The following is a 20,982-nucleotide window of genomic DNA, read 5'->3' on the forward strand; positions in this document are numbered from 1 at the left end:
ATCTAGTTGTTTTTATGAGTCAAATCAAATTTTCAATTTAAAAATCTTATCTTTTTCAAAATCTTTTTCAAAAATCAAATCTTTTTCAAATTTCTTAGTTATTTTCGAAAATTATAAAAATATTTTTCAAAAATCTTTTTTATTTTTATCACATAATTTTCGAAAATAACATCAACAATTAATGTTTTGATTCAAAAATTTCAAGTTTGTTACTTGCTTGTTAAGAAAGATTCAAACTTTAAGTTCTAGAATCATATTTTTTTTATTTCTTGTGAATCAAGTCATTAATTGTGATTTTAAAAATCAAATCTTTTTCAAAACTAATTTCAATCATATCTTTTCAAAAATATCTTTTTATCTTATCTTTTTCAAAATCATATCTTTTTCAAAAATTTGATTTCAAAATATCTCCTCCAACTTCCTAACTTCTTATCTGTTCAAAATTTGTTTCAACTAACTAACTAACTTTTTGTTTGTTTCTTATCTTTTTCAAAACCACCTAACTAACTCTCTCTCTCTCATTTTCGAAAATATCTTCCCCCTTTTTCAAAAAATTTCTTTTTAATTAACTAATTATTTTTTATTTGAATTTTTGAAAAAACTACTAACCTTTTTCAAAACTATTTTCGAAAATCACTAACTCTTTTTCAAAAATTATTTTTGAAAATCCTTCTCCCTCATCTCCTTCTATTTATTTATTCATCTACTAACATCTCTTCCTCACATCACCAAAAAAAAAATCCGAACCCTCTCTCTCTCTGAGTTCAGATTTTCTTCTTCTTTTCTTCTACTAACACAAGGACCTATATACTGTGATATAAAGGATCCATATTATTATTACTATTTTCTCTGTGCCCTCTTCTTTGTCATATGAGCAGGAGCAAGGACAAGAACATTCTTGTTGAAGCAGATCCAGAACCTGAAAGGACTCTGAAGAGAAAATTAAGAGAAGCTAAATTACAACAATCCAGAGATAACCTTTCAGAAATTTTCGAACAGGAAGAGGAGATGGCAGCCGAAAATAATAATAATGCAAGGAGGATGCTTGGTGACTTTAATGCACCTAATTCCAATTTACATGGAAGAAGCATCTCCATTCCTGTCATTGGAGCAAACAACTTTGAGCTGAAACCTCAATTAGTTTCTCTGATGCAGCAGAACTGCAAGTTTCATGGACTTCCATCTGAAGATCCTTTTCAGTTCTTAACTGAATTCTTGCAGATATGTGATACTGTTAAGACTAATGGAGTAGATCCTGAAGTCTACAGGCTCATTCTTTTCCCTTTTGCTGTAAGAGACAGAGCTAGAGTGTGGTTGGACTCTCAACCTAAAGATAGCCTGAACTCTTGGGATAAGCTGGTTACGGCTTTCTTAGCCAAGTTCTTTCCTCCTCAAAAGCTGAGCAAGCTTAGAGTGGATGTTCAAACCTTCAAACAAAAAGATGGTGAATCCCTCTATGAATCTTGGGAAAGATACAAACAGTTGACCAAAAAGTGTCCTTCTGACATGCTTTCAGAATGGACCATCCTGGATATATTCTATGATGGTTTGTCTGAGTTATCAAAGATGTCATTGGACACTTCTGCAGGTGGATCCATTCATCTAAAGAAAACGCCTGCAGAAGCTCAAGAACTCATTGACATGGTTGCTAATAACCAGTTCATGTACACTTCTGAGAGGAATCCTGTGAGTAATGGGACGCCTATGAAGAAGGGAGTTCTTGAAGTTGATACTCTGAATGCCATATTGGCTCAGAACAAAATATTGACTCAGCAAGTCAATATGATTTCTCAGAGTCTGAATGGAATGCAAGCTGTATCCAACAGTACTCAAGAGGCTTCTTATGCAGAAGAAGCTTATGATCCTGAGAACCCTGTAATAGCAGAGGTGAATTACTTAGGTGAACCTTATGGAAACACCTATAACTCATCATGGAGAAATCATCCAAATTTCTCATGGAAGGATCAAAAGCCTCAACAAGGCTTTAATAATGGTGGAAGAAATAGGTTTAGCAATAGCAAGCCTTTTCCATCATCCACTCAGCAACAGACAGAGAACTCTGAACAAAATACTTTTAATTTAGCAAACTTAGTCTCTGATCTATCCAAGGCCACTGCAAGTTTCATGAATGAAACAAGGTCTTCCATTAGAAATTTGGAAGCACAAGTGGGCCAGCTGAGTAAAAGGATCACTGAAATCCCTCCTAGTACTCTCCCAAGCAATATAGAAGAGAATCCAAAAGGAGAGTGCAAGGCCATTGACATAAGCACCATGGCCGAACCTGTAAGGGAAGGAGAGGACGTGAATCCCAAGGAGGAAGACCTCCTGGGACGTCCATTGGTCAATAAGGAGCTTCCCTCTGAGGAACCAAAGGACTCTGAGGCTCATCTAGAGACCATAGAGATTCCATTGAACCTCCTTATGCCATTCATGAGCTCTGATGAGTATTCCTCTTCTGAAGAGAATGAGGATGTTACTGAAGAGCAAACTGCCAAGTTTCTTGGTGCAATCATGAAGCTGAATGCCAAATTATTTGGTATTGAAACTTGGGAAGATGAACCTCCCTTGTTCATCAATGAACTAAGTGATCTGGATCAACTGACATTGCCTCAGAAGAGACAAGATCCTGGAAAGTTCATAATACCTTGTACCATAGGCACCATGATCTTTAAGGCTCTGTGTGATCTTGGTTCAGGGATAAACCTCATGCCCCTCTTTGTAATAGAGAAACTGGGAATCTATGGGGTGCAAGCTGCTAAAATCTCATTAGAGATGGCAGATAATTCCAAAAAACAGGCATATGGACAAGTAGAGGACGTGTTAGTAAAGGTTGAAGGCCTTTACATCCCTGCTGATTTCATAGTCCTGGATACTGGAAAGGAAGAGGATGAATCCATCATCCTAGGAAGACCCTTCCTGGCCACAGCAAGAGCTGTGATTGATGTGGACAGAGGAGAATTGATCCTTCAATTAAATAAGGACAACCTTGTGTTTACAACTCAAGGATCTCTCTCTGCATCCATGGAGAGGAAGCAGAAAAAGCTTCTCTCAAAGCAGAGTCAACCAAAGCCCCCACAGTCAAACTCTAAGTTTGGTGTTGGGAGGCCACAACCAAACTCTAAGTTTGGTGTTGAACTCCCATATCCAAACTCTAAGTTTGGTGTTGGAGAGTCTCAACAATGCTCTGAACATCTGTGAGGCTCCATGAGAGCCCACTGTCAAGCTATTGACATTAAAGAAGTGCTTGTTGGGAGGCAACCCAATTTTTATCTAACAATATTTTTCTTAGTTATATGTCTTTATAGGTTCATGATCATGTGGAGTCACAAAATAAATATAAAAATTAAAAACAGAATCAAAAATAGCAGAAGAAAAATCACACCCTGGAGGAAGCATCTGCCTGGCGTTCAACGCCAGAACAGAGCATGGTTCTGGCGCTGAACGCCCAAAATGGGCAGTATCTGGGCACTGAACGCCCAGAACAAGCATGGTTCTGGCGTTCAACGCCAGAAATGGCCAGTAAATGGGCGTTGAACGCCCAAAATGGGCACCAACCTGGCGCTGAACGCCCAGAGTTGCGTGCAAGGGCATTTTGCATGCCTAATTTGTTGCAAGGGTGTAAATCCTTGAACACCTCAGGATCTGTGGACCCCACAGGATCATCTCAGGATCTGTGGACCCTATAGGATCCCCACCTACCTCCACTCACTTCTTCTCACCCCTCTTTCATACAATCCCATAAACACTCTTCCCCAAAACCCTTCACCAATCACCTCAATCTCTCTTCCCCATCACTTCTTCACCACTCACATCCATCCACTCTTCCCCATAAACCTACCTCATAAACTCCACCTACCTTCAAAATTCAAAACCAATTTTCCACCCAAACCCACCCTAAATGGCCGAACCTTAACCCCCCTTCCTCCCCTATATATAGCCCTCCATTCTTCCTCATTTTCACACAACACAACCCTTTCCTCTCTACTTGGCCGAAACACACTTCACCCCTCTTCTCCATATTTTCTTCTTCTTCTTCCTCTATTCTTTCTTTTATTGCTCGAGGGCGAGCAATATTCTAAGTTTAGTGTGGTAAAAGCATAAGCTTTTTGTTTTTCCATTACCATTGATGGCACCTAAGACCGGAGAATCCTCTAGAAAAGGGAAAGGGAAAACAAAAGCTTCCACCTCCGAGTCATGGGAGATGGAAAGGTTCATCTCCAAAGCCCATCAAGACCACTTCTATGATGTTGTGGCCAAGAAGAAGGTGATCCCCGAGGTCCCTTTCAAACTCAAAAGAAATGAGTATCCGGAGATCCGACATGAAATTCAAAGAAGAGGTTGGGAAGTTCTAACAAATCCCATCCAACAAGTCAGCATCCTAATGGTTCAAGAGTTCTATGCCAATGCATGGATCACCAAGAACCATGATCAAAGTAAGAACCCGGATCCAAAGAACTACGTTACAATGGTTCGGGGGAAATACTTAGATTTTAGTCCGGAGAATGTGAGGTTGGCGTTTAACTTGCCCATGATGCAAGGAGATGAACGCCCCTACACTAGAAGGGTCAACTTTAATCAAAGGTTGGACCAAGTCCTTATGGACATATGTATGGAAGGAGCTCAATGGAAGATTGACTCCAAAGGCAAGCCGGTTCAACTAAGAAGATTGGACCTCAAGCCTGTGGCTAGAGGATGGTTGGAGTTCATTTAATGCTCAATCATTCCCACTAGCAACCGATCTGAAGTTACTGTAGATCGGGCCATCATGATTCATAGCATCATGATTGGAGAGGAAATAGAAGTTTATGAAGTCATCTCTAATGAACTCTACAAAATAGCCGAAAAGTCATCCCCCATGGCAAGGCTAGCTTTTCCTCATCTTATCTGCCATCTATGTTACTCAGCTGGAGCTTTCATAGAAGGAGACATTCCTATTAAGGAAGAGAAGCCCATCACTAAGAAAAAGATGGAGCAAGCAAGAGAGCCCATTCATGGAGCTCAAGAGGCGTAGGAAGCTCATCACCATGAGATCCCGGAGATGCCTCAAATGCATTTTCCTCCACAAAACTATTGGGAGCAAATCAACACCTCCCTAGGAGAATTAAGTGCCAACATGGGACAATTAAGGGTGGAACATCAAGAGCACTCCATCATGCTCCATGAAATAAGAGAAGATCAAAAAGCAATGAGGGAGGAGCAACAAAGACAAGGAAGAGACATAGAAGAGCTCAAGGACATCATTGGTTCCTCAAGAAGGAAACGCCACCATCACTAAGGTGGATTCATTCCTTGTTCTTATTTCTTCTGCTTTTCGTTTTCTATGTTATGTGCTTATCTATGTTTGTGTCTTCATTACATGATCATTAGTAGTTAGTAACTTTGTCTTAAAGTTATGAATGTCCTATGAATCCATCACCTCTCTTAAATGAAAAAAGTTTTAATTCAAAAGAACAAGAAGTACATGAGTTTCGAATTTATCCTTGAACTTAGTTTAATTATATTGATGTGGTGACAATTCTTCTTGTTTTCTGAATGAATGCTTGAACAGTGCACATGTCTTTTGAAGTTGTTGTTTAAGAATGTTAAATATGTTGGCTCTTGAAAGAATGATGACTAGGAGACATGTTATTTGATAATCTGAAAAATCATAAAAATGGTTCTTGAAGCAAGAAAAAGCAGCAAAGAACAAAGCTTGCAGAAAAAAAAATAGCGAAAAAAAAAATAGAAAGAAAAAGAAAAAGCAAGCAGAAAAAGCCAAAGCTCTTAAAACCAAGAGGCAAGAGAAAAAAGCCAATAACCCTTAAAACCAAAAGGCAAGGGCAAATAAAAAGGATCCCAAGGCTTTGAGCATCAGTGGATAGGAGGGCCTAAAGGAATAAAATCCTGGTCTAAGCGGCTAAACCAAGCTGTCCCTAACCATGTGCTTGTGGCGTGTAGGTGTCAAGTGAAAACTTGAGACTGAGCGGTTAAAGTCAAGGTCCAAAGCAAAAAAAGAGTGTGCTTAAGAACCCTGGACACCTCTAATTGGGGACTTTAGCAAAGCTGAGTCACAATCTGAAAAGGTTCACCCAATTATGTGTCTGTGGCATTTATGTATCCGGTGGTAATACTGGAAAACAAAGTGCTTAGGGCCACGGCCAAGACTCATAAAATAGCTGTGTTCAAGAATCATCATACTGAACTAGGAGAATCAATAACACTATCTGAACTCTGAGTTCCTATAGATGCCAATCATTCTGAACCTCAATGGATAAAGTGAGATGCCAAAACTATTCAAGAGGCAAAAAGCTATAAGTCCCGCTCATATGATTGAAGCTATGTTTCATTGATAGTTTGGAATTTATAGTATATTCTCTTCTTTTTATCCTCTTTGATTTTCAGTTGCTTGGAGACAAGCAACAATTTAAGTTTGGTGTTGTGATGAGCGGATAATTTATACACTTTTTGGCATTGTTTTTAGTATGTTTTTAGTGGAATCTAGTTACTTTTAGGGATATTTTCATTAGTTTTTATGTTAAATTCACATTTCTAGACTTTATTATGAGTTTGTGTGTTTTTCTGTGATTTCAGGTATTTTCTGGCTGAAATTGAGGGACTTCAGCAAAAATCAGATTCAGAGGTTGAAGAAGGACTGCCGATGCTGTTGGATTCTGACCTCCCTGCACTCAAAGTGGATTTTCTAGAGCTACAGAACTCGAAATGGTGCGCTTCTAATTGCGTTGGAAAGTAGACATCCAGGGCTTTCCAGCAATATATAATAGTCCATACTTTGGCCAGGAATAGACGACGTAAACTGGCGTTCAACACCAGCTCTCGGCCCAATTCTGGCGTCCAGCGCCAGAAAAGGATCCAAAACCAGAGTTGAACGCCCAAACTGGCACAAATACTGGCGTTCAACTCCAAGAAGGACCTCTACACGTGTAACACTCAAGCTCAGCCCAAGCACACACCAAGTGGGCCCCGGAAGTGGATTTATGCATCAATTACTTACTTCTGTAAACCCTAGTAGCTAGTTTATTATAAATAGGACCTTTTACTATTGTATGAGACATCTTTTGATCATCTTAGGATCTTAGGATCATCTTTGGACGCCTGGTTCTTAGATCAGAGGGGCTGGCCATTCGGCCATGCCTGGACCTTTCACTTATGTATTTTTAATGGTAGAGTTTCTACACTCCATAGATTAAGGTGTGGAGCTCTGCTGTTCCTCAAAGATTAATGCAAAGTACTACTATTTTCTATTCAATTCATCTTATTTCGCTTCTAAGATATTCATTCGCTCTTCAACCTGAATGTGATGAACGTGACAATCATCATCATTCCATATGAACGCGTGCCTGACAACCACTTCCGTTCTGCCTTCGACTGAATGAGTATCTCTTAGATCTCTTAATCAGAATCTTCGTGGTGTAAGCTAGAATGATGGCGGCATTCAAGAGAATCCGGAAAGTCTAAACCTTGTCTGTGGTATTCTGAGTAGGATTCAATGATTGAATGACTGTGATGAGCTTGAAACTCGCGATTGCTGGGCGTAGTGACAGACGCAAAAGGATAGTAAATCCTATTCTAGCAGGATCGAGAACCGACAGATGAATAGCCGTGCCGTGACAGGGTGCGTTGACCATTTTCACTGAGAGGATAGGATGAAACCATTGACAAGGGTGATGCCTCCAGACAATTAGCCGTGCCGTGACAGGGCATTTGGATCATTTTCCCGAGAGAAGACCGAAAGTAGCCATTGACAATGGTGATGTATCACATAAAGCCAGCCATGGAAAGGAGTAAGACTGATTGGATGAAGATAGCAGGAAAGCAGAGGTTCAGAGGAACGAAAGCATCTCTATTCGCTTATCTGAAATTCTCACCAATGATTTACATAAGTATTTCTATCCCTATTTTATTAATTATTTTCGAAAACCCCATTACTATTTTATATCCGCCTGACTGAGAATTACAAGGTGACCATAGCTTGCTTCATACCAACAATCTCCGTGGGATTCGACCCTTACTCACGTAAGGTATTACTTGGACGACCCAGTGCACTTGCTGGTTAGTTGTGCGAAGTTGTGAACCATGGTATTGGCATCATGTTTTTGGCGCCACTACCAGGGAAAGAAAGAGCGATGAATTTTACATAATTAAAGTGTAATCACAATTTCTGCGCACCACAACACAATCCTAGGTTCATTGTGGTAGGAAGCTCACGGCTGAATTATCATGGATGGAAGAATACTAAATTATATGGGTCTAGGAAGCTATTTGGATGCCTTAGTGAGAATTCGGATTGCTTACCACCCGGTTGGAACAAAGATGGTAAACAAGAAGACAGGTGCAAAAGCAAGGTTTGGGACCCCGGAATTCAGTCTAGCAATCAACACTTTTGGGGCCTTGTCACTTGCTTAATCTTGCTTGAAGACTCTTTGCGCCTAGTTTGGGATCCCGGAGGCCATTGGAATTATAAACATTGGTGGGGATTCCTGGATGAGTTCAAGCACAAGCCACCATAACAAGGGACTCACCGAATGTCCAACTTAAGGACTTTAACTAAAAGTACTAGGTGGCAGACAACCCACCATGGTATAATCGTTCTTTTTCAGTTTTAGTTTTATTTTGTTTTGTTTTATTCTTCGTTTTATTTTATTCTATTTTTCTTAGTTATTCATTCATCATGTCTGCATGAGCATCTGCATTTTGCATTATGCATACTACATAAAAAAACAGTAGGTCGACGCGCAAGCAACCATGACGCGCGCGTCGTATGTGTATACGCAATTAAACAGAGAGTTGTGCGAGAGACGCGCGGGAGGGGTGCGTGGCGCACAAGCCACCACACGGGTACGCGTACCTCACGCGTACGCGTCCCCTATAAAAAGTTCAACCCACGCGAAAGCGTCAGCGACGCATACGCGTGGGCATGAAAATCGGCGTAAAAGCGTGCTGACCTGAGAGTTGTGCTGCCCTTGCGATGGAACTATGCTAGAGGCACAAAATCACCGACGCGTATGCGTCCCTGACACGTGCGCGTCATTCCGCTCTCAGATCACCCACGCGTACGTGTAGGCGACGCTTACGCGTCGAACGGCCAACTCAGTTTCCACGCATACACATGATGCACGCGTACGCGTCGTGCCCCGTTTCTAAATTCTTACTTCTTTCTTCTCTCCTTTCTACTTCTTTTTTCCTTCTTTCTTACTTTCTTCTTCTTCATTCCTTTAACCTCTCATCCTTATTCTCTTTCATTCTAGTTTTACTTAACTTATTTTCATACTTTCATTCATTGCATTTTAATCTTATGCATGTTTTCTTCTCTTTTCTAGGTTTATTATTTTACCATTGGTGTTACATTTTCTTATTCAACTGTTGTATCTTTTCTGGTATTATTTTGGTGCTTAGTGACTTGTTTTACAATATTGGGTGATATTAATTTTTCTGTCAATGTCAATCTTTTATGATACATGTATTCCTTTTGCATTGACATGAACTTACATTGTCTTTCATTACCCACTATCTCTCCCATTGTTGCAATTTTTTGCACTACTAATATGCCATTTGCTTCTATTGTTTTCTCACTTGCATGTTGTAGCTACCATGTAATTGAGACCCTCATTATTTAGTATTAACCCAACCATATTTTATTTATTTTCTATCTTTGTTTTTGGGTTACCTTTCTTCCTTTTTTTTTCTCTTCTTTCAGGATGACCACCAAAGAAGAAAAAGGAAAAGCTTCTCAAAGGGGCAACAAACAAGTCCATCTGTACAATCTTTGGAGAAAAGCGCCAGTTGGAACCACCCGTCAACTTGCACATCTTAGCATGCACCGAGGACGGTGCAATCTTTAAGTGTGGGGAGGTCAATACCGACTTCCGTGGGTTAGTTAATTTCTTCTCAACACCAATGTTTTATTTTCCTTATTAGTTGTTGCATTTGCATGTTTGACTGCATGTTTGTTTGATTTTGTGCATTTAGCTACTACTTGGTTGAAGTAATATTTTCTTTTCAAGACTCTATTTTATAATATTTCACTAATTCAAATTGAAAAATGTGTGTTAAACTTGTTTGAAGATTGTAAATTGGAACATAAATTATAGCTAAGAACACACAACCCGTGAGATTTGAGCTTAATTATATGGTTACATTATTTAACCATGAATTTCTATTCTTGTGTGTTTTCTTCTCTATGATTGCAATCTATATTTTGTTCCATTCTATATGTCCATTATTTAGTATATTTATATTCATACATATGATTGAGGCCATCATTTATTATTAGCTCACTTATCCCAAATAGCCTACCCTTTTAATCACCTTTGTTAGCCACCTTGAGCCTTTTTATCCCCATTTGTTCTATATGTTACCACATCACTAGCCTTAAGCAGAAAAATAAATAATTACCCCAAGTGAATCTTTGGTTAGTTTAAGTTAGAGATTGTGTATCAATTAAGTGTGGGGAACTGTGGGAACTTGGGTTGATGAAAGTGTGTTGTGTTTAGTGACAAAAGTATTGGGAATTTGGGTGCATACTCATATGAGACCAGAAAAAATTAAAAATTTGGGTCCATTTTGATGAACGGATTTTCTGTCGGTAAATAATTCACAAATAAATTCCCGTTGTAAGTATAGTTTCTAAACCCACAAAGAATCCTTTCATACAAAAAAATTGTTTGTCACTAAAGCAAACCCAATAAAATTGATAATCGAAGTATTTAAACCTCGGATCGTGATGCCAGGGCATCTTGGCCAGTTTCACTGACCTTTTCTTTACTGTTTTTAGGTTAGTTTCATGCATTTCCTTAGGAAATAAGCTAGTTTTGGGTAGATATTCACTTACACCTTGATTCAAGCATACATTGTGCATTTTACATTATTTCATGAGGATTTTGCATGAGTTTAGTGACAAATTGTATGTTGCATTACCCATGACTTGGACTAGAACTTTGATGCACTCTATTGCTTGATTTCAGGACCAAAGGAAGCAAGGAATGGGAGGTAACTTGCAAAGTTAATGAGAAAAGTGATGGCCAATAACGCTCTCAAAGCCATCATTGACCACGTTAAGAGTCACGTTAACTAAGTTAACGTGAACTCTAACATGGAGAAGGGAAGTTGAGCCAACGTTAGTGACACCCAACATTGTCACTAACGTTGGAAGCAACCACACAACCCCCCAAGGAGCCACGTTAATTTCCACGTTAACTTAGTTAACGTGGAGGCTAACGTTGATGAGTGAAAGAATGGCCAACTTTAGTGACACTCAACATTATCACTAACGTTGGGGATGGCTAAGCATGGCCACGTTAGAAGCCACGTTAACCTAGTTAACATGGACTCTAACGTGAGGCATAGGGGCACCTTGGAACGTTAGTGACAATATTGAGTATCACTAACGTTCTCGAAGGATGGCAAGCCCACGTTAAAGAGCCACGTTAACTAAGTTAACGTGTGCTCTAACGTGGGAACAAAGGGGGCTTTTCAAAGTTATTGGGAATGTTAAGTCTCAATAACATGTGCGAAGGACTTAGAGGCAACGTTAGTGGCAACGTTTATGCCACTAACGTTGAAGTTAACGTGGCTTTTATTTAGTAACGTTAGTGAGAAAGTTGATTGTCACTAACGTTCTTGAACTTATATTTTCACTAAACGTTAACACTCCTAACGTCCTAAGCTAAAGTCTCTGCCCACTTCACATTTTCTCTCTGCAAGTAAAGCCAAGCCCAAATGAAGAAGAGAACTGCTTCAAACTCAAGATCCAAAGGCCCAAGACTTGAAGAGCCAACTAGAAGCTGAGAGAAGTAGTATATATAGGAGTAGCTTTGAATTGTTAAGGAGTTCTAGAAGTGGGAAAAAGAGAACTACTCTCTGTATTTTACTTTCTCTGCATTTTCTAGTTTTATGATGTATTCTCCATCTTTGTTTTCATTTTCAAGAGCTATGAACAACTAAACCCCTTTCATTGGGTTAGGGAGCTCTGTTGTAATTTGATGGATCAATACTAATTTTCATTATTCTTCTTCTATCTTTTCTCTTGATTTTACTTGAAAGCTTTCGATCTTCATCCAATTGAGTAGTTATCTTGGAAAAGAAGCTATTCAAACTTGGATCTCTTTTGAACCTTGAAAGAGGAATGAAGAGATCAAGCTAGAAATACTTTCTCATGCTGGACCAAATTGGGTTTGGATGGGTATGTGACTATAACCCTCTCAATACTTGATTTGGGAAATGCATGTGGTATAATCAGTTACCATACTTCATCTCTTCTCATGAGCAATTGACCAAGGAATTGGCTATTGATCAAGATTTGAGAGATTGAATTGCAAAAAATTGTAATTCAATCACTTAAGATTGCCAAGGAGATCAATGAGTGCATTGATTGAGGAAGAGATGAAAATGAACTTGATCCGGAGAATTGCAACATCTCCTAAGCCCAATGAACTCCCCATCTCTGATCTTACCCATTCTCTTTAATTTCTGCCATTTACTTTTATGAGCAAATCCCCCATTCCCATTTACAATTCTGCAATTTATTTTCAGTCATTTACTTCCAGTCCTTTAATTCTAGCATTTACTTTTCTGTTATTTACATTCCCGCCATTTTATTTTCTACAACTCTCAACCTAAATTCTGGATTCGCTCAACTAGAACATTCTTCTGATTAAAGTTGCTTGATCAATCAATCCCTGTGGGATTCGACCTCACTCTATTGTGAGTTTTTACTTGACGACAAATTCGGTACACTTGCTGAAGGGAGATTTGTCGAGAGACAGTTTTCCGTGCATCAAGTTTATGGCGCCATTGCCGGGGATTGATTGTGCATCAACAATGATTAAATTGGAAGATCACTAGATTGAGCATTTTTATTTTGTGAATTTCATTTTCTGTTTGAGTGATTTACTTTCTGTTTTAGTTAAGCTTCTTCCCTTCCCCCTCTATTTTTTTGTTTTTCTTCGTTATCTTCAATTCTGTTTGCTAACCCACTAACTGTTTGATATATTGCATCACCCACAACTAACAGTAATTCTGATACAAATACTTTCTGCACCTATCTTTTCTTGCTTGCACTTGATGGTTGTATGACAGGGAGAAGAAGCGGGGCTTCAACTTCCTTCGATTCTGAACCTGAGAGGACCTTCCTTAGATTAAGGAGGGAGGCAAGAGGAAAGAAAGTGGTTGGTGCTGAGGAAGAAGAGGAATTCTTTGAACCAAACATGGAAGATAACATGGAAAACCATCATGAAGAAGAAGATCACAACCATGGGGGAGGAGGTAGAGCAAATCATGCTGGGAAGGATAGAAGAGTTTTGGGCTCTTACATCAATCCAAACCCAGGCAATTGTGGAAGTAGCATCCAAAAGCCAACAATCCATGCCAACAACTTTGAACTTAAACCACAGCTCATCACCCTTGTTCAGAACAACTGTTCGTTTGGAGGAGGTGTTCAAGAAGACCCCAATCAACATCTAACCACCTTCCTGAGGATATGTGACACAGTGAAGTTTAATGGTGTTCATCCTGACACCTATAGACTGCTCTTGTTTCCATTCTCACTTAGGGACAAAGCAGCCAAGTGGCTGGAATCTTTCCCAAGGGAAAGCTTGACAACTTGGGAAGACGTGGTGAACAAATTCTTAGCAAGATTTTACCCTCCTCAACGAATCAATAGGCTGAGAGCTGAGGTCCAAACTTTCAGGCAACAAGATGGTGAGACTCTATATGAAGCATGGGAGAGGTTCAAGGACTTAACAAGGAGGTGTCCACCTGACATGTTCAACGAATGGGTGCAGCTGCATATTTTCTATGAAGGGCTCTCTTATGAGTCAAAGAAGGCCGTAGACCACTCATCCGGAGGATCTTTGAACAAGAAGAAGACTATTGAGGAAGCCATAGATGTTATTGAAACAGTAGCAGAGAACGACTACTTCTATGCTTCCGAAAGAGGGAAGACAAGAGGAGTAATGGAGCTAAACAATGTAGATGCTCTGTTGGCCCAAAACAAGCTCATTACCCAGCAGCTGGCTGACCTCACCAAGAAGATGGAGAGGAACCAAGTAGCAGCAATCTCCACTTCATCAACAACCCAAGAAGGAGTGAATGAAGAAGCAGAGGGTAGTCAGGAGCAAGCCAACTACATTGGAAATTCACCAAGGAAAAACTATGACCCATACTCCAAGACCTACAACCCTGGATGGAGAAACCACCCAAACTTTGGGTGGGGAAGTGAGCAAGATCAAAACCAAGACCAGAGATGTTACAACTCCAACAACAACACCTCTCCACATGCCTATCAAAACCAAAACAGCACATCTGCTCCGAATCACCCATCAATTGATGACAAGCTCTCTAAGATCGAAACCTTAATTGAAGGAGTATGCAAAGACATTCGAAACAGTAAAGCATTCAGAGAGGAAGTGCAGTCAAACATGCAGAATCAAAATACTGCCATCAAGAAACTGGAGATACAAATCAGCTATCTATTTAAGCAGCTTCCTAACCACAACCTTTGCTATGATGCCCATTCAAGCAAAAGGGAGGAGTGTCAAGCTATCACACTTAGGAGTGGGAAGGAACTGAAGGAACTGCCCAAAAACCACAAGAAGAAGGCTCAAATGAAAAGGGAGAAGAGTAAGATGGAGTTCAACCTCCCACGCCAAGTCCGCAGAAAGAAAAAGGGATGCCACAACTGAACATCTCAAGAGCTCCATATCCCCAGCTATTGAAGAAAAGGGAAGATGACAACCAGTTCTTGAGATTTTTGGAAATCTTCAAGAAACTACAAATCAACATACCCTTTGCTGAAGCCATAGAACAAATGCCACTCTATGCCAAGTTTTTGAAGGAGCTAATGACTAAGAAGAGAAGCTGGAAACACAATGAGACTGTGATACTAACTGAAGAGTGTAGTGCTATCATTCAGCATAAACTACCCCAGAAATTGAAGGATCTTGGGAGTTTTCATATCCCTTGTATTATAGGAGAAATCACAGTAGAGAAGGCTCTTTGTGACTTAGGGGCCAACATCAATTTGATGTCAGTAGCTATGATGAGAAAGATGAAAATTGAGGAGGCTAAACCGACAAAAATGGCCCTACAACTGGCAGACCAATCGTTCAAATTCCCTCACGGAATAGTAGAGGATTTGCTGGTAAAAGTGAGAGATTTCATATTTCCAGCAGATTTTGTGGTGCTGGACATGCAGGAGGACGCCAAGACCTCCATCATCTTAGGAAGGCCATTCTTGGCCACTGCTGGAGCTGTCATTGATGTTCAGAAGGGTGACCTCACCCTGAGATTACACAATGAAAAGATGACATTCAATGTGTTCAAGGCCATGAGTTACCCACCAGAACAATTGGGGGAATGCATGAGGTTAGATGCACTTGAGGATAAAGTGTAGGAGAATTTTGAAGAAGAAGAACCTGAAGAGGACGAGAGATTGGTGGAGGAAGAATCTGAATCAAGTGAAGAGGTGGCCACAGCCGAAATACATATACCAGATGCACCAAAGGAAGGGAATGAAAAGTCAGAAGCACCCAAACTTGAACTCAAAGCACTGCCACCCACTCTCAAATATGCATATCTAGGAGAAAATAAAAACTACCCAGTGATCATAAATTCATCCCTCAGTCAAGATCAAGAGGACGCGCTACTCAAGGTGCTGCGGGAGTATAAGGATGCCATTGGATGGACCCTTGCTGACTTGAAGGGAATCAGTTCAGCCATATGCATGCATAAAATACTGTTGGAAGATGATGCTAAGCCGTCCATTCAATCTCAAAGAAGGCTGAACCCAATCATGAAGGAAGTGGTACAGAAAGAGGTTATGAAGCTTTGGCAAGGAGGGGTCATATACCCAATTTCGGACAGCCCTTGGGTTAGCCCCATACATGTTGTTCCCAAGAAGGGAGGAATCACTGTGGTTACCAATGAGAAGAACGAGCTCATACCTACAAGGACCGTCACAGGATGGCGGATGTGCATAGACTACAGAAAACTCAATGAAGCTACACGAAAAGACCATTTTCCCCTTCCATTCATGGATCAGATGTTGGAAAGACTTGCAGGACACGCATATTATTGTTTTCTCGACGGTTATTCAGGATATAACCAAATAATGGTTGATCCCAGAGACCAAGAGAAAACCTCATTTACTTGTCCATATGGAGTTTTTGCCTATAGGCGCATGCCATTTGGGCTATGTAATGCACCTGCAACTTTCCAACGCTGCATGCTTTCTATCTTTTCAGATATGATAGAAAAATTCATTGAAGTTTTTATGGATGATTTCTCGGTATTCGGAGATTCCTTTCCTAGTTGCCTACATCACCTCGCCTTGGTATTGAAAAGATGCCAAGAGACCAATTTGGTCTTGAACTGGGAAAAATGCCACTTCATGGTGACAGGAGGAATAGTCCTTGGTCACAAGGTCTCTCACCAAGGCATTGAGGTTGATAGAGCTAAAGTAGAACTTATTGAAAAACTACCCCCACCCAGTGATGTCAAGGCAATTAGGAGTTTTTTAGGGCATGCTGGTTTTTACAGAAGGTTCATTAAAGATTTTTCAAAGATAGCCAAGCCCTTAAGTAATCTCCTTGTATCTGATACACCATTTATCTTTGATGAAACATGCATGCTAGCATTTGCACATTTGAAAATGAGGTTATCCTCTGCTCCTATCATTTCCCCACCTGATTGGAACCTACCATTTGAATTGATGTGTGATGCATCTGATTTTGCAGTTGGGGCAGTGTTAGGACAAAGGAAAGATAATTTAGTTCGTGTAATATACTATGCTAGCAAAGTCCTTAATGAAACTCAAAGAAATTATACCACTACTGAAAAGGAGTTGCTAGCAATAGTTTTTGCATTTGACAAATTTAGATCATACCTCATTGGTGCTAAAGTGATTGTCTTTACAGATCACACAGCACTTAAATATTTGTTTGCCAAGCAAGAATCAAAGCCAAGACTAATAAGGTGGATCTTACTATTGCAGGAATTTGATATTGAAATCAGAGACAAGAAAGGAGTGGAGAACAAGGTGGCAGATCACCTATCCAGAATCCCTCATGATCAAGGTGGAGGAAATGATACAAATGTGAACGAGCTCTTCCCTGATGAGCAGTTGATGACAGTTCACAAAGCACCATGGTTTGCAGATATTGCAAATTTCAAGGCAACTGGGGCATTACCCCCAAAGATCAATAAACATAAAAAAAGAAAGCTCATGAATGATGCAAAATACTTTGTCTGGGACGAGCCATATCTCTTCAAGAAATGTTCAGATGGAATCCTTAGAAGATATGTTTCGGAAGAAGAAGGAAGAGAAGTCCTGTGGAATTGCCACGGTTCATGTTATGGCGGGCACTTTGGAGGGGACAAAACTGCAGCAAAGGTGTTACAAAGTGGATTCTTTTGGCCTACCCTTTTCAAGGATGCCAAGGAACTAGTAAAAAGCTGCAATGAATGCCAAAGATCTGGATACCTGCCCAAAAGAAACGCCATGCCACAAAATTTCATCTTGGAACTGGAACTGTTTGACATGTGGGGAATAGATTTCATGGGACCATTCCCAACCTCATATGCAAACAAGTACATCCTGGTAGCAGTGGATTATGTTTCCAAGTGGGTAGAGGCTATTGCAACCCCAACTAATGATAACAAGGTAGTCATGAACTTTCTCAAGAAGAATATCTTTAGCCGGTTCGGAGTCCCAAGAGCCCTCATCAGTGATGGAGGGAGCCACTTTTGTAACAAACCACTAGAAGCTCTCCTCCTACGATATGGGGTAAAACACAAAGTAGCCACACCTTACCATCCTCAAACAAGTGGGCAAACTGAGATATCCAACAGGGAGCTGAAGAGGATCCTGGAAAAGACTGTAGGTGCATCTAGAAAGGATTGGTCGAAGAAGCTGGATGATGCTCTTTGGGCATACAGAACAGCATTCAAAACTCCACTTGGAATGTCTCCATATCAGCTGGTCTATGGGAAGGCTTGTCATTTACCACTGGAGCTGGAACACAAAGCTCTTTGGGCTATCAAGATACTAAATTTTGACAGCATTGCTGCTGGTGCAAAAAGGATCTTGCAGCTGCAAGAGATGGAGGAATTCAGGTCACAAGCCTATGAAAACACTAAGATGTATAAAGAAAAGGCAAAGAGAAAACATGACATGCATCTTGCGCCCAGGAGTTTCGAAAAGGGGCAGCGAGTACTCCTTTACAATTCTAAATTAAGGCTGTTCCCAGGAAAACTCAAGTCAAGGTGGTCCGGACCTTTCATGGTTATGAAAGTATCACCATATGGCCACATCGAAATCACGGATGAAGGTTCAAAGAGGACTTTTACAGTGAATGGACAAAGACTCAAGCATTATCTGGGAAACATGGGGGAAAACCCCAGAGTAAAGTACCATCTCAAGTAATTAAGGACTCGTCGAGCTAGCGATGATAAAAGAGCGCTCTGTTGGGAGGCAACCCAACCTCAGGTAGTTTCACTTTCATCTTTATTTCAATAAAAAAAATCATAAGTCGTTTCCCCTATATTGTAAGGAGCTAAGTTTGGTGTTCCACACCAGAACAATCCAAGAGTGATGGTGTAATTCTAAGTTTGGTGTTCCACCAAAGGACATTGGTTAGAACTACACTCCACTCCAAAAGAACATTGCTAGCTCCATCCAATCAAGAGAAACCACTTAGATGTAGTTAGACTATAGGTAATCATTGCTTTGTTGACAACAAGATATGGGGTTCTCTGCATATGTGCAATGTTTGCACTGGGCAAGGAACTAAGTTTGGTGTTCACACACCAAATTGAGTTCAAAAAGTACCAGCATACATGCAAGCTAACTATGTCTCAAGTGCTTTGGAAACAAGCAACTTCCAGTAACCTTGCAGGAATCTTATGAGGAAATGGTGCACCTCCACCCAAAGAAGCGAGGCAGCAAAAACTATGATGATGACAAAGAGAGAGGGCAACCAGAAAGCATCACCCGAAGGTTGTATTGTTACTTAATTCCATTGTACTCAGAATTGTTGAAAGTTGGAAGTCCAAATGCACTTTTGATTTGTAGTTACTCGTAGTTGAACCCTTTTTAAATTTTGTCTTTTAAGTTCTGAATAGGTCTATGTGCACTAGTCTTTATGTCACTGCATCCCTACTTTACTTACTTGTATGCTTGTCCCTTTTAATCAAATGAAGAGAGAATGTTTATGTTTCAAAAGATCAGAGTGGAGTTTACACTATGGAGTACATTCATGAGTTTGTGGTATGATCATAAGTTAGCTAAGTTGGTTCAACCATAAGGTGGGATGACAACTATCTGGCCTGAATACTTTGCTTTGAATATACTCATGAGACTAAGTATATGACAAGATCCTAATAAGAGTAAGAGAAAAGAATAATGAAAGTGGAAAAACAAAAGAAAAAGAGTAAGCAATAAGGCTAGGCACCAATGGTTTTGATCTTAAGATATGTGTCTGTGGTGTTCCTGTGTGAGGGATCTACTTGGATGAATAAGCTCTTAGGGGTGCTTTATCACCTGGTAACTTGGGTTAACTAACCCGGGATTATCAGCTGAAAGTCCATTATCAAGAGTAACCCTCACCACAGAGCATTTAGTAACCCAAAGAGGTGCTGGACACCAAGGTCTCAAAAAGGAAAATAAATGAACTATATGCCTGTGGTGTGTATGTATGGGGGAGAGACTTGAGGGAGTAAGTCCTTAGGGGTGCTTCAACACCTAGCACCTTGAACCAACTGGTTCGGGAGTGTTGGCTGAAAGCTTATCTTAAAAAGTTCCCCCCTTACAGAGCACTTAGCCTAAGAACACCAATAAGCTCTGAAATGACAATAAAGGGATCAATGAATAAAAGTCTCATGGGATGTAAGCAAAGTGAGTGTTTTAAGACATGATAAAGGTCTAAAAGCCAGGAATGAACCTAAGTTGCTATGCATGAAACCACCATAAAATCAGTGATATGACTTCCACAAGAATGACTCATTGCTCTTGGCATTCCATTCATCATTCTCTAGTTCCAGTACTTGCTTAGGGACAAGCAAGCTTTAAGTTTGGTGTTGTGATGCCAGGGCATCTTGGCCAGTTTTACTGACCTTTTCTTTACTGTTTTTAGGTTAGTTTCATGCATTTCCTTAGGAAATAAGCTAGTTTTGGGTAGATATTCACTTACACCTTGATTCAAGCATACATTGTGCATTTTACATTATTTCATGAGGATTTTGCATGAGTTTAGTGACAAATTGTATGTTGCATTACCCATGACTTGGACTAGAACTTTGATGCACTCTATTGCTTGATTTCAGGACCAAAGGAAGCAAGGAATGGGAGGTAACTTGCAAAGTTAATGAGAAAAGTGATTGCCAATAACGCTCTCAAAGCCATTATTGACCACGTTAAGAGTCACGTTAACTAAGTTAACGTGAACTCTAACGTGGAGAAGGGAAGTTGAGCCAACGTTAGTGACACCCAACATTGTCACTAACGTTGGAAGCAACCACACAACCCCCCAAGGAGCCACGTTAACTTCCACGTTAACTTAGTTAACGTGGAGGCTAACGTTGATGAGTGAAAGAATGGCCAACGTTAGTGACACTCAACATTGTCACTAACGTTGGGGATGGCTAAGCATGGCCACGTTAGAAGCCACGTTAACCTAGTTAACGTGGACTCTAACGTGAGGCATAGGGGCACCTTGGAACGTTAGTGACAATGTTGAGTATCACTAACGTTCTCGAAGGATGGCAAGCCCACGTTAAAGAGCCACGTTAACTAAGTTAACGTGGGCTCTAACGTGGGAACAAAGAGGGCTTTTCAAAGTTATTGGGAATGTTAAGTCTTAATAACGTGTGCGAAGGACTTAGAGGCAACGTTAGTGGCAACGTTTATGCCACTAACGTTGAAGTTAACGTGGCTTTTATTTAGTAACGTTAGTGAGAAAGTTGATTGTCACTAACGTTCTCGAACTTATA

General features: G+C 40.2%; 2 non-coding genes across 2 annotated transcripts; both read right to left on the bottom strand.

Annotated features, from left to right (window-relative positions):
* Positions 1–1,404: 1,404 nt before the first annotated feature.
* Positions 1,405–1,512, bottom strand: LOC148578118 (small nucleolar RNA R71). The gene has a single exon (XR_015904313.1). It is a non-coding gene; the product is annotated as a small nucleolar RNA R71 (small nucleolar RNA).
* Positions 1,513–13,655: 12,143 nt separating this feature from the next.
* On the bottom strand, positions 13,656–13,759 carry LOC148578119 (small nucleolar RNA R71). The gene has a single exon (XR_015904460.1). It is a non-coding gene; the product is annotated as a small nucleolar RNA R71 (small nucleolar RNA).
* Positions 13,760–20,982: the final 7,223 nt, after the last annotated feature.

This window comes from Arachis ipaensis, chromosome B1 (assembly GCF_059453495.1).
Source record: "Arachis ipaensis isolate K30076 ecotype BB chromosome B1, ASM5945349v1, whole genome shotgun sequence".
In the NCBI taxonomy this organism is placed as follows: domain Eukaryota; kingdom Viridiplantae; phylum Streptophyta; class Magnoliopsida; order Fabales; family Fabaceae; genus Arachis; species Arachis ipaensis.